This window comes from Polypterus senegalus, chromosome 2 (genome assembly GCF_016835505.1).
Source record: "Polypterus senegalus isolate Bchr_013 chromosome 2, ASM1683550v1, whole genome shotgun sequence".
Taxonomy (NCBI): Eukaryota; Metazoa; Chordata; class Cladistia; order Polypteriformes; family Polypteridae; genus Polypterus; species Polypterus senegalus.
The window spans coordinates 34,407,014-34,422,285 of NC_053155.1; the positions used below are offsets into that span (position 1 = coordinate 34,407,014).

The window sequence follows — 15,272 nt, forward strand, 5'->3', positions numbered from 1 at the left end:
CCAAACTCAGAGGTGACACAGCTTTCTACAAGTGTTCTGCTGGTGTGTTCCCAAAGTGAGGTGGAAGTGCTTTCAGCCCCGCTATGTGATGGTGAAGTATACAGAGAGACGGCAAGCAGTTCCAACTCCGAATTGTACACTTCCATCAAGCACAATGACCCAGCCAGCTTCAGACAGCAGGGGCTTAATACAAGAGTTGTTAATATTCTTGGACTACAACGTCTACATATGACTGGCTAAATAATAGATAACTGAGTTATAATGTTACTTGATTAGCTATAGTTTATACTGGTTAACAATAATTAGTTACTAAGTTGGCCTCTTCTACAGTACAGTAGTTCCAATTTCTTAGCAAGCGCCCATGACCCTTTCAGTACCCCCCCCCATCCTCCTGCAGAGCCATTGTGCAACTAACAATGCTGACAAATGTTTTAGCAGCCCCCACAGTGTTGTCACTCTAGTATTTCAGGAACTCTGTTAGCTCCATTCCTCTAAATATTTTACTTAAAAAAACACCATAAGTGCTCTTTTAAAGAGATATTTCTCTGAAAAATCTTTTTACATGTTACTTATCACATGTTCTTTTTTTATGAGGAACAGACATAACAGATACTGATTGAACGTCACCCAATGGCTAATGCTAGACAACAGCAAACAATATCAAAAATGTCCCTGAAAAACATCTGTTACTCATGTCACGTAATCCACATGTCCAGTCATTCAGTCGAAAGCTCACAATGTGCAAAATGCATGAACTTCTTTGCTAAAATATTGTGTTATAAGTAATTCCGAAAAATGAAAGTAGTACATAAACAGAAAGACTATTCATATGGGATTCTGCTTTTGAATTAAAGACCCACCTCACCCCTTCATTCATTGGTCAATAGTCCTGTCTTCAATTCAAAACCACGATCCATTGTGAACAGGCGAGAATAACATTTACTTTAGCTCAGATGAAAATGTAAAGTGACAAAACTGGGAGGAATGGTAGAATCCCAATAGATGTGAGTAGAAATTAAGTTACAACTGAAATTCAACACTTTATCTATGTAGGATGATAAATCCTATAAAAATCAATTTTATGACTATCTGTCTATCAACCTGTAGAAATGATTTTGCTTCCATGTATCTTTTGACTAGATTTATAATCTTCAAGATAATCATCCCATTTTCCCATTCCTTTGTTACACTAAATCAGTATCTTTCCAAGTTCTTCATTATTTAGATAGCTTTAATGAATTACTGAGTTTTAACTAATATTAGCAACTAGATGGGGACCTTATTTTGGTGGCTTTCATTCTTTATTTGGGTAAAATTGATACTTATTTTGTGCTAGTATTGGTCATTCTGTATTAATAGTTATTTTTCTTTTGATAATTAACTAATTTCCTATATGTTCAAAAATATTATGTTTATGAAAATTAAATAACAGTAAGTCACAGACTCTCCACTGTTACACACATCTCAGGATGCCATCTTCATATCACTTGAATAGGAATCTGCTGTGTATTAAAGTTATTGAGCCCCCACAAGCCTATTTGACATTGTAAACTGCTGTTAAAAAACATACATTTCATGTAGTCTGCTAACAAATGTGGTTAAATTTTAATACCACTTTTATTTCTAAATAGCACACATTATTACAAAATATGCTTAATTAACGAAAATGTGATAATTGACTCTTGGATGAAGTAACTAAAACTTCATACCAGTTAGTTTAGTCCCCAAACACACCTGAATGTCACACCGTGAGTACTCTTTATAACTTGACTACCCTTTAACTTTCTTAGAATGACCTGAAGTGATTTGGTGTGGTGGGATTCATGACGTGCCTTTGTGTTCCCCGCCACAAACATGCGACTCTGCTGGCGTTTCTCTAATTTGTGTTTTACCATCAGGAAAAGCTATTAAATGTATAAAACAAGAAAATACCCAAGTTAAAAATATCTTCACTTAAGATAAATTCAAAACTCTGTTAATCAGAAACTGAACTCGCACACAATGTCTGTTTCAAGGTGGATGACATCCAAATGTTGCCAGTGATTTTTAAATGATTTTTAAAAAGTCAAAATCTCAAAAGCAACAATTTTCTGGTCAAATATTTTTGGAGAATAAGCATACCAGATTTTAACAAAACCAGTCGATTGAGAGCAGAGTTGTTTAATGAAGACAGATAGACAGACAGACAGACAGGTATGATGGCAATAGTAAGTGTGCATTTTACAGGAGCACACCTGAAAAAACAGACAAGATATGACCAAAAAAAGTGAAGCAAAGATAAAGGGTTGACTAAAGTAGAAGAAAAGATAATAAATGTTGGACTAGTGGAAAGAAGCAGATGTAACCAGAACATGGGAGGTAAACATTGGAATTATGACTCAGCTAAATGGCAAACTAGTACAATGACACTTGAAATGCAGGCCAGAGGTGTGACCCTGGGCTATGAGCAGAGTGAATAGATGAAAGCGCTCCGTTTACCATCATAAATAGAATTAGCTGAAGCAATAAGCTACTCCGTGTACAGTACTGCCGAACTGTTGGTTTACACTATCATCTTTTATAGCGTAATAAGTCAGAAGGCCGCATAATTTCTCACAACTCTAAGAGGAAGAGAACTCTCTATGTGGAGTTTGCACATTCTCATCATACCCATGAATGTTTTCTCCAGATACTCTAATTTTTAAGAGACACACTGGATAGATTCATCAGCAAGTTTCAAAATCAGTGTAATACATACGTGTGGCACACGAGAGATGGTGCCCTGTGAAGGGCTGGGAACTTGCCTTCTGTACAACGTTCCAGGCTTCGACTCAGGCTTCATGTGGCCCTGTACTGGAATGGTCCGGGTTAGTAAAATAAACGAATGAACCTGCCAGAGGGGATGAAGCCAATTATAGGTACATTTTGAGCAACTTTTAGAATTTCTTCATGCTGAAAAACAGTAGATTCATGGACTAGGTTACCAAGTAGTATAGTTCAAAGTAACACGTCTCTAAGATTTTAAAATTTGATTGTATAATATTTTTTAATATGTTTAAATAGGACTTCAGAAGAACCTAAACAGTGACTGAGATCTTAATAGACTTTCTTAGACGCTAGCAAAGGTTTGTGTATTAAAGTAGTTAAATCATTCAAAAAAGCTAGTGATCAGCACCAAAGTCATACTGAAGCCAGTACCAGAAGTCTTTGATTGCCCTTTGATGATTGTCTCTTGTGAGGTGTCCTCTTCAATTTCCTAAAGTTTAGATGCTGTTAATCTTATGCATTATGACCACTATGATGTCATGGGTCAGAGGGCATTTACTGTATACTACATACCTAGCAAGCCTGCGTCATGATAGTCAGGGACAGGCTACGACCCCAAAAGGACCCCAGGTAGTTGAAGCTGCTAGGAACATACACAGTCCCACATTATGAATATCACATTTGTCAAATACAAATCAGGTATGGGCATTAAAGTAGAAAAGGAAATTCAAACCTTATATCAAATTCAGTTTACCTTCCTTTTTCTTTCATTAGTGTATTACAATGAGTGAAACAAACTGATAAGTCCAATATCACATCTGCAGGAAATACGCTTCCAATAGCAGAGTTAGCGAACATCAATTGAACATTTTTAAAAGGCCTATGCCATTTTGTGGTGTAAAGTAATATATAACAGTGGTTTGTCTTTGAATATTTACACCAAATAAAATAAAAGGTCGGATAGGGATTCCTTCATTTGGGTCTGATGTGGTTTGGTCTCCTTCCACTTTGTTCTTCATGCCTGGGAGAGTCCTTCTGGTGCATGCAATGCCTCTTCTTTCTGGCTAGTTTGTGGTCAGTTTGTGTCATCTCGGGTCACTGCTTGTTCAGGTACACGCACGTAGGTGTGGTGGATCACACAGAAACACTTTGTATGAGCTTGGTGGCCTGTAGCCCAGCACACTGGACAAGTGTAATTGCTATGCATAATGACTTGTTACTCTTTCATATTTCAGATCTGTCTGGCAGAGCTCTAGGCTCTAAGCAGGTACAACTCCAAGTGTACAACAGTTTGAATAATCGGGACACTTCCATGTAATTGCAGCATGCATTCATCAGTTCCATACACCATGCCTAGTAGTCTTAGCTTTCTTTGTGAAGAAACATTTGGAAAATATTTTGTTTCTATATCACTCTACTTGCTGTTGTTCCTCCTTGTATGTTTTATCTTCAGGAATTATTGTGCGAAATAAAAGGCAAGCAAGTAGAACCAGATTTTCTTGTTTGTCGTTACCTTTGTGAAGAGTACTAAAAAAACCCTGTGACCTCTTTAGCTGCAACTTCTGGTTTTCTCTGCTACTGTCCGCCTTTATCAGTTATTGTACTGTAGACAGCCGGGGTGACACCTTATTTGTTCGTGAAGACTGATTTCATAGCTGTCATGTCCGGACTGTAATAATTTTCTGAGAGCTTCCAAATATGTTTATTTCATTGCATGATATTAGCCGTCTTCTTTATGTTTGTTCCCTAACAGACATGGCTTAAGAAAGAGCATGGCAGAAATTGAATTGTAAGGAAAAAATGTTTTAATGTGCATAGGATTGCCAGTAAAAGTGAAAAGTAGCACATTTTAGTTAGGCAGAAGGTAAATTCTGAAGATCTTAAATGCATATTCACATAGGAATGTTGAAGCCTGTATGAAATATCTACAGTATAGCCAACCACCGTCTGACAGAAGGCTGCATGTTCTCACTGTGTGCATAGTGAATTGGTGGCTCTGAATTGACCTGCCATGTGTGACTGCAGCTTGATGACTGGTTTGATTGAAATTTGGTATTCTTATTCACCAAAAAAAAATTGTCCAGAAAATATTGTTGCTGTTGAGATATCTCAGCTAGATCTCATTGACATTAAAAAAAATCCTTTAAAAATCACTGTCAAATTATGGATGGCATCCATCTTAAAACAGACATTATGTGCAACTTTCAATTTCTGATTAACTTAGAGCTTTGAATTTACCTCAAGTGAAGATATTTTTAACTTGCGTATTTTCCTCTTTTACACCTTCAATAGCTTCAACACAAATTAGTGAAACACCAACAGAGTCACGTGTGTGTGTGGCAGGGAACACTAAGGCACATCATGAATCCCACCGCTCCAAATCACTTCAGGTCATACCAAGAAAGTTAAAGGGTGTCACGGTGTGACATTCAGGTGCGTTTGGAGATTAAACTAACAGGTATTAAGTTTTTTACTAACTTAATCCAAGAATCAGTTATCGCATTTTTGTTATTTAAGTATTTTTGTAATAATGAGTGATATTTAAAAATTAAAGTAGTAATAGAGTTCAGTTACATTTGTTAGTAGACTACATGAAATGTATGATTTTTACCAGCACTTTACAATGTCATGTAGTTGAGGCCTGTGGGGGCTCATAAACTTTACTACACAGCAGATTCCTATTCAAGTGATGTGATCCTTAGATGTGTGTAACAGTGGATAGTCCATGACTCACTGTTGTTCAATTTTCATAAGCATAACATTTTTGAAAGTATAGCCAATAGGGTTAATTATGAAAATAAAAATAACTATTAATGTAAAATGACCAATACTAGCATACAATAAGAATTGATATTATGCAAATAAAGGAGAAAAGCAACCAAAATAAGGTTCCCATCTAATTGTTAATATTAGTTAAAACACAGTAATTCATTAAAATAATCTAAACAATGAAGAACTTGGAAAGGAACGGATTTATTGTATAACAGGAATAGGAAAAAGAAGTTCAAAGTGAAGATACATGGAAGCAAAACCATCTCTGCAGTTTGAGAGATTAGATAGATAGATGGATAGATGGATAGTCCAGAATGAATGAAAAACAAAAGAAAAGAAACCTTCTGACCTGGCAGTCACAGCCCCAGTCACAGTGAGGAGTTATACTATTGGTCTAAAGGAGCCCCAAGTCCTGATTACTTGACGCACTTTCTACTGAATGATCTGTTGGCTGAAAGTCCTCAGTGTTAGTACATCAGAGAGAAGATGTTCAGCATTGTTCATAATGACACTCAGTTTTCTTTTAATTCTCTCCTTTGCCTCGGCCTCCAGGGGTCCAGAGTGTGTCCTATAACTGTGCTTGTCCTTTTAATTAGCTTGTTTGGACTCTCTTGAAGTGATGTTACCAGCTCAGCACACCACTGTGTAGAAAATCTCCCTGGCCATTACAGAATTGTAGAACATGTCACTACCCACTTTAAAAGAATGCAGTTCCTTAAGGAAAAAGAGCCTGCTCTGCCCTTTCTTATATAGCTTCTTTGTGTTATGAGAACAGTCCAACCTGTCATTTAATGTACATCACAAGGTTTTTGTAGGAGTGGATCACCTCTTCATCCACACCTTGAATAGTGACCGGACATAGAGGCTCTTTGTGTCGTGAAAGTCAATAACCAGTTCCTTGGTTTTGCTGATGTTATGTTACAGACAATTCTTTCGGCATCAAGAAGTAAAGTTCTGCACCTGCCTCCTCTCCTCTGTCTCATCCCTCTTATCAATATACCCCATAAGTGCACAGTCATCTGAGAATTCCTGCAAGTGACATGACCTGGGGCTTCATGCATAACGCCGTGCGTAGAATTCACACTAAAACATGGCATATGGACAAAAGCGCAAATGTGCGTACACACATAAAAATCCAGATGCATAAATCTGTGCTTTCACCAACTTCCATGTTCTTCTGCTACATAAATCCCAGGCAGTGTGAAAAGTAACGCACATGCACACGACCTGCCGCCACTCCCCAACTCCTCCCAGAATTACGCCTCTTTGAATATTCAAATCAATTTAAATAGCCCTTAAGCTCGGCATTCTGTGAAAAGGCAATGGCAAAAGCACTTGGAAAACTGAAGAATTTCAGCAAATGCCAAGTGGAGGCAAGGAAAAACCCTGCGTGGGGTTTGTTTCCTGTCTTGTGCCCTGTGTTGGCTGGGATTGGCTCCAGCAGACCCCCGTGGCCCTGTAGTTTGGATATACTGTAGCGGGTTGGATTATGGATGGATGAATGGCAAGGAAAAACGTAGTATTTGTTGGTTTTAACAGTGATATAAACAACAAAAGGAAGTTGATCGAGTGACATAGAGTGTCGGAAAAACTAGAAAGCTCCAGTTCACAAAGTCGCACAGTGCCCGAAATAAAAAAGAAGTTGTCAGATATCAAAGTCGCCATGAAAAGGCGTCATATGGAGTCATCTGAGTGTCATATGGAATCTTATTAGGGTACAGAGAAAAAAAAAAATAGGCACACAGTGGGGAAAAAAGCTCAAAATGTCAACTTTAATCTTGAAATTTCCACTTTAATCATGTAGTTTATTTTGTTATTAAAGTAGAACATCATGAACCTCATCTTAAAATCGTTTAATTTACTAGTTTCTCAAATACCATCACAACTAAAGTATCACGTTAAATGCTTTGTTTGTATGTGTTCTTCTACCGTGTTTCCCCGAAAATAGGACCTACTCTGAAAATAAGCCCTAGTATGATTTTCAGGCAGCTCTGTAATCTAAGCCCTACCCCAAAAATAAGCCCTAGTCAAGAACGTCAGCTGAAAACTAAGGAGCCTAAGGCCCAGTTTATACTTCACGCAATGTGATGCGTGTGCCCGAAACATCCATTAAATTCCGAGGAAAACTTGCCATAATATCTCTGAAAAGGATGTTTAATGATTACATCCATCAAATCGGGGATGCGCCCATTCCAGCAGCATCGGCGCAAGACAGAAACAAAATCTCTGGACGGGGCATCAGCTCATTGCAAGGTGAACATAAGCGCACACACATACACTAGCGTCATTGTAGCTTTACCAAATCCCCAAACCTCCATGTCTTTGGATGGAAAACTGAGCACACTGTGAAAACCCACCAGGAAAACATGCAAACTCCAGGCAGGGTTCCCAAGGAACGTGACTCCCTACGAGACCGCAGCGCTACTGGTCTGCCATCGTGTCACCCCATATGAGTAACTATTAGCAGTATTCATTATTTAAACAAAGTTAACGATTTATCTGTAAAATGTAACATACATATGTTTAATGCATTTCATCATGAATTGATATCAAGTATAAATCTAGGAATTCTAAATGTGCAGAGAGCTGGAATATTATAAATTTGATGTGTTCTGTGTGGCGATGCTGCTGTCAGGTCGGGAGGAAGCCCCAGAAGCGCGTAGCGATTTAACAGCTGGGTCGGTTTTAAGATGACATTTACGACGGTCTGCTTTAATGATAAAGTAAACTATGAGGTGTGACAGATAGAGGGCGCTATCGTCCCCTTGAACCCTCAGACCAGATTCCAGACACCAGGTAAAAGTCCAAATGTTAAATTTATTTAGATAATACAGTGCACAAAGCACCCTCCTCTCCACAATACTCATTAACCAATACACTACAATCAATACTCAATAATCCTCCACTCCCAGATGTATTGCCACCCAGCTCAGCTGAACGTCTGGGATTTCCCATAGTCCTTTTATAGTCCTTGACCCGGAAGTGCTTCTGAACCCGCAGTCCATGTGACTTCCTAGCACTTCTGGGTCAGATCCAAATTCTTCTTTTCATCCCGGATGTATGTCATTTCTTCTGTCGCTGTAATTAAGATCTACTTCCGGGTTAGAGGTGACATAGAAGTCTCTGAGCCTCCATGCAGCGTCCCCTGGTGGCCCCGACATTATCCAGCAGGGATGTACAGGAAAACTCCAATGTCCATGATGCCCTGCTGGAATTCGGGGCATCTTGATGTCGCATGGATGGCTCCCTCTGGCTGCCTGGGGGTATTGGCTGGGATGAAAGTCCGGCCATAGTGCACAGAGGTTAAAGCCGAAATTTCCACTTTAATCATAAAATAGACAATTTTATTATGTCCTTATTTTTTTTTTTTCTTTGTGGCTCAAATATGCCACCATACATTCTGAAGCTATTGTAAAGGTGCAAAAAAAAAAAAAACAAGATGGCACAGGAGATGCTTCACTGCATCGAACCATTCATCAAACATCGAAGCGCGCACATCGACCCTGGAGGATCCTAAAAGCGGCTGGAGTAGCAAAAAATTCAGCCTGAAATTCAGGGTTTGAATGTGGAGAGTTATGAAGATATTCAAAAAGATGACATGACTGTATTTGGATACATGTATATTGTTGTACATGAATAAATACAGGTTGTGCAATATTATAACTGTATCACGAGTTTACAGTGAGGTGATTGTACTAATAAGTACAAACAGTTCTAAAAGGAGCAGGTTCTTGGGATGAAACTGTTTCTGAACCGTGAGGTCCGTACAGGAAAGGTTTTGAAAGGTTTGCAGTGTGAAAACAATTCAATAGACAGCATGGCTTAGGGAGCGTGTGCTTGATGCTGTGTACTGATAATTCTCTTACCGATCAGCTGCTTGAGAGCTGTGATTCCACACTCGGATACAGTGATATAAATACTCCGAGTGGTGCAGTGAGAGTAACAACACTAAAGCAGCTATGGTATGTGGAATAGTTTGCCCATTCCGTGGACCATTATATTGTTACAGGCTAATTACAATCGGATGCCTTAAACTAATAAACAATATGTGGTTAATTTCAGTGTATATGATAGAGGGGATGTGGATCTAAAAAAGAAAGGGAAACCACACTGGAGCAAAAGCACTGCTTTGACACTGGGTGCCGCCAGTTTGCAAAACCGAGCGGAGAACTTGCACACACCAGGGTTTTAGCTAGCGTGAAAATGTGCGTGGCTTTACGCCAAGTTTAGGTTTTATACATCATGATTTGAGCGTGGAAACGGGAGTACGCAACATTTTTGTGTGTGTGCACCATTTATACATAAGGTCCCTGGTGTTATATGCATAGTCAGAGGTGTGCAGAGTGAAGAGAAACAATGACAGGCCTATTCCTTGTGGTGCTCCAGTGTTGCTCACATCCACATTATAGACACACCATTTGAGCCTCCCAAACTTAGATCTGCCCAACGGATTTTCCCTGTTGAATAAAACTAAAGGGTACATAAATTTTCCTAGGTTTAAAGACTTAGCTGCTTTTTAGACACACATGAAACAAGAGGAGGTGGTGTCTGGACCACCTTATAATGCAACTGGCACTAGAAAAAGATAACAAGTTGGCCTATAGAATTAAATATTTTTTATTTTAACAATCAAAAACCACTTATTATTGTAAGCCCTAATGGTGAAGAAAAAGCTACCAGATTCCCAGTCTACAAGGGAATAAATCCATCTTTTAAGTCCAAAACTAAATTGGTCTGATGTGAGTTTTGACAAGATTTGTATTGTTCACTCTGAATCATTTTTTGTTCATTTTTACTTTATAACAAACATTATTCACTTTGTTGTTTTAATGTCATCAGTTTTTTTATTTAGCTTTTCAGTCAGCATTACTTTGGGATCATTTTGATGGCAGACACTGTGTTATTTGTGTGTGTTAGACTCTTTCTCAGTCACATAGTTATGGTGTTGTAGTACGTTATGTTATCACTTGGGTGATATTTAAGATGAACCATTGAATGTCCAAATTTATGGAAAAATGAACCCTTAATTTCACAATTCAATTAGAGCAAGGCTTTCTAAATGCGTTCTGGAACTCCTGTCTGGTTAATCTTGACTTTGATTGCTATTTATTTACTTTGACAATGAATTTTTGCTTTAATTTCTTGGTATTTGTTCATCTTGCCTGTTCCTTGACTTGAATTTTCGGTTATCCCTATTTTGTACTGTCATTTCCCATCAATTAATACTTTTATTTGATCATTTTAGGTCTTCATTTTCTTACAAGATCTTTACATTTGGCACCTTTCTTGCAGTTGGTGCTGCTGAGATAGGCTCTGCCAGTCTGTGGACTATTGTGAACAAGACTCAGCACTCTCTGAGCAACTCTAATTCAAAATGATGGAAAGAATTCTACCATAAAAGAGCTTAATGTTTTCCAACAACAAATTTTCAGTGTATGGTCATATTAGATTCATAAAAATACTCTTTGTCTGTTACAAGTTTTTATTTTGGATGCATTTTAACCAGTTGTGTAATAGTACTCTCACCATTACCAATGGCACACATGCAGGATAAAATTATAATAATATGATAACCAGTAAGGGTGGCACGGTGTTGCAGATTGCGTGTTCTCCCTGTGTCTGCACGGGTTTCCTCCCACAGTCCAAAGACATGCAGGTTAGGTGGATTGGTGATTGTAAATTGGCCCTAGTGTGTGCTTTGTGTGTGCCCTGTGGTGGATTGGCACCCTGCCCGGGATTGGTTCCTGCCTTGTGCCCTGTGTTGGCTGGGATTTGCTCCAGCAGACCTCCGTGACCCTGTGTTCGTATTCAGCGGGTTGGAAAATGGATGGATGGATAATCAGTAAGCTGCTTTCTTTGAGTTCAAATTTAAATTCTCTGCTTAAGATGTTTAAAATTAAATCAGGATGGGCCCAAAAGTGGAGTGAAGGATAAAGAAGTTACAATATGTCACAAGCAGAATGGGCGACAGTTATGTTATGACGCAGATCGAATGCACAGTGCAGCTGGTCGTGTTCTTCATTTTACAGTAACCTTGCCTCTGTGGCAATGCCAGATGTGTGTGTGCAACCAAAAATATGCATTTATTGTGTTGCAAGAATTGAGTGACTCACTGTGTTAAAAATGTGCTTTGTCCTGAGCAAGTGGCATCATCCTCATCTTCGCCTAGTCAGAAGAAAAAAAAAGTATCGGCTGAAGAATATGATGGTCAAAAACAAAAAAGAAATATTAGAGAGTGCACTTTGCTTGTTTAAGGTCATAAATGTTACTTCTTTTGTAGTTATTTTAATGACTTCAGTTCCTTCTGACAGCAATCTGTGTTTCAATTCATCTCTTCATTTACTGTGATGTTCCCTTCTCATTTGTTGATCTTTGACAGCTGTTAAGGCAAAGAGTGAGCACTTTATTCACCGTTTACGAAGTTATTGCATTAATTAAATATTCAATTGTCATTGCAAAAGGAAACACTTGAATATTTTCAATAGATGTGTTCATTACTCACCATATTTTTCGCTCCTTAAGACGCACCTGACCATTAGATGCACCTAGGTTTAGAGGAGGAAAACAAGAAAAAAAATATTCTGAACCAAATGGTGTACTAATTAATATATTTAATAAAATATAGCAGAATAATATTTCCACCATGTAAAGTCAACAGCGATATTAAGAACAATCATCACTGTCATTAACAAATGAGGAGAGACTTTAAGGTTCAAGCACTCTTGCAGTTTTCTGGACACTTTAAGACCTCCTCATCGCTAGTGTCAGAATTTATGAAGCTCAGTTGCTCACAATGATTTTGCCGGACCACGTACCTATCATCACGCGGCATAACCTGTCCAAAGCCACCAGGGGACAAAGCACGTTTGGACCAATGCTCCCTGAAGTTTCATCACCAGTCTAGTCCCATCTCTATTTGTAATGCCACAAAGCCCTTCATCTCGTCTTTTGTTGTGGATTTCGAGAATGCGGTGCAAGCGCAGCCCGCGTTTCAAAAAATTGCTCTGCAAACCTGTTTGTCTTGTCTGACAGTAGCTGAAAAGCGGCATCAGGAGAGAAGAGCCTGACATAGTCCAGCTGCTGGTAATCTGTCGAGTCCAACAGCAAGCCATGCCGTCTTGTGAAGTCCGGTAGCCTGTTTGGCTCCCACGGATCAATGTCTGGGTATTCCTCCCCCGCAAACCTTGCTGTAGGTGCGTCGGCTGGGGCGGCTCACTCTCTTGCACGATCTCCTGATCACACTCAACAAAATATACGACTCAGTGATAATGCGCAAGCCATCGTCTGCTGAGTATTTTGTTTTCTGAATTCGCTTCGCTCCCTCGTGAGATGTTGATACCATCTTGCCTTTGTTTACATTTGTTTACATTTTGTAACTCGCGCAAATACAAGGATTAGATCCCGAGTCAATGAGTCTAACATTCTCCAAGCAGAGAGGGAATGCCTGTGACGTAACGGTGAGTTTTGTCGCCATTAACAGCTGATTGTCGCCCTCTACCCCGGATGTCGACTTTTGTTACGTAATACACATCAAGGTCTGTGACGCAATATTCACTCCATAAGACGCGCAGACATTTCCACCCTTCTTTTGGGGAAAAAAAAGTGCGTCTTATGGAGCGAAAAATATGGTAATTCTTTATATGACGCAGGGGTTTGGACAAATTCATCTTTGTTTTCTTTGGCTTATTGTAGTCTTTGTATTAATTTACAATCCAATTTTAATGACACCTGGTCTAAAGTTTCTGTGCTCAGACCTGTGCGATTGACAGAGCAGGGTGTTTATTAACCACAATAATGAATATTGGAAGGGAACAAAAGCATGAAAACAAACAAGGGAAATTGCAAATCTTAATACACGGTCGTCCGTCTTCATGAGTCTCAAACCCCTGCCTATCTTTGGAGTGACTGTCCCCATGCCACCCCTACCCAACTCTCCTGCGTCTTCTTTGACATTTTTGGCCTATCTTTCTTCTGCTGGTTGAGGGCTTGTCAACACCTCTTCTACTTACTTACGCTACATTTAACTCGCTGCTGTCGGGGAGGCAGCTTTTCAAGACCCTCTCAGAGTCAATTCTGATTTCAGGGGAGTTTCTTATCTGAAGTATCCAACTATACAGGGAGATCCTACCATTTGCCCTGGCAAGGAGAGATGTGAAAGGTGCATCAGGTGTAAGGATGGGTGCTAGGGCCTCTTCTCCTCTTCTTCTTGTATGCCACTTCATTAGGCCTTATCATCCAATCCCTTGGTTTCCGTTCTATATCAGTCCTGTGCCAACGCGATCTCAGCTAGAATCTCAGCTTGCCATGCTGATGTCTTAACCTGAACAAAGAATACCACCTCAAACTCATCCTGGCATCTTTTCCATTCAACACCCCATCACTGTTTAGTTTGGCTCGTTTTTGCTAACACCCGCCGCATCCATACATACTCTTAGGGTAGCTATCCTTCACTGCAGGCCTGGAGTGGCTAATCGGGAGAAACAGGAAGATTCCTGGGGGGCCGGCTGGGTTTATGGGTCACGAGGGCCAGTGTTAAATCAGAATCAACATACATGTCACATACTATGCTGCACCTACTGCTTCTGCACTCACATGTCCAGCCAGCCAGTGCTCACTGTGTAACCTGCTTTAACATGTGCCATGTGACCACAACCAGCCAATCACACAGAGGCTGATGTGTAGGGTTGATTGCCTGTTACCCAGAGCCTTATAGTAGAGAGGATCTGCAGTTACCGAGCTACATTCCTCTGAGAGATGCCCGAGAGTAGATGGATGGTAAAAAAAGCAATGGTGGTGCCGAAAAGGCGAGAATAAAAAAACCGAAGGCACTTGAAAATGATACGTCCAGATGCTCCAAACTGAGTGGCTTTTTAATTAAAAACCCTCGGCTTGAGAGCAAAAGTCTAAGTGGAGACGGTGAAAAAAGTAAGTACGCTATGAATCTGCGAAGCATTTGTTCGTATCACACAGACTACGTTATATGCCATAATGCAACATAATTAATTTACATGATCATGTGCACTGAGAATATATATATATATATATACAACCTCAGAGATCTCTGTGCAGAAGGGCGCAGGAACAGCTAAGATACTGCAAAGAACCCTTAAGCTCCCAGATCTCTGGTAGAGGACCGGAGCTTGAAGTGAATATGCAACCAATCATATGTGGGTGTATACTGTATATAGTGGGCCGGTCTGCGGCATGAAACTCCCGGGCTGAAAATGAGTCCCACTCCGGCCCTGTTTCACTGACCATGCTTCAACTGTCTCTCGTTTATGCGGATTCTTCCTTTACATATGTCTTGATCTTGCAGATGTAATACAGAGTATGCAGCACAGCTCCTGGTCCTGGCTTTGGTCTTGTCATGTCTGGACTACAGCAAATTGTTAAGGACAGAAGTAACTGCCTGTGCTACCAGGTCACTGCAGATGATTCAAAATACAGCAGTGCCATCTTGTCCCTCACAGATTGAAGTTTACTCGATTATGTTGACCTCTTTCGTAAGTTGCTTTAGTAAAAAGCGTCTGCTAAGCAAACAAATGTAACTGTCTGTAGTAGGAATAAAAGACTATAGCCTCTGATGTCCCTGACCTCCAGGCTCTCTCTTGTCTACCAGTTATTGTAAGTGTTCCTACTGCCATGAGTCTGGGCCAAATAGTAGGCATCAATTAATTCAGTCTCTTGGTAATGCTTGTTCATAATGGCATTTCCTTGGAAAATTAATTAATTTGTTTATTAATTGAATCCTTATA

The 15,272-nt window shown here is 39.6% G+C and overlaps 1 protein-coding gene across 4 annotated transcripts in view; it reads left to right on the forward strand.

Annotated features, from left to right (window-relative positions):
- arsh (arylsulfatase H) overlaps positions 1 to 15,272 on the forward strand; it is a 108,121-nt gene that overhangs the window by 57,223 nt on the left and 35,626 nt on the right. The gene's annotated exons all lie outside the window — the stretch shown is intronic.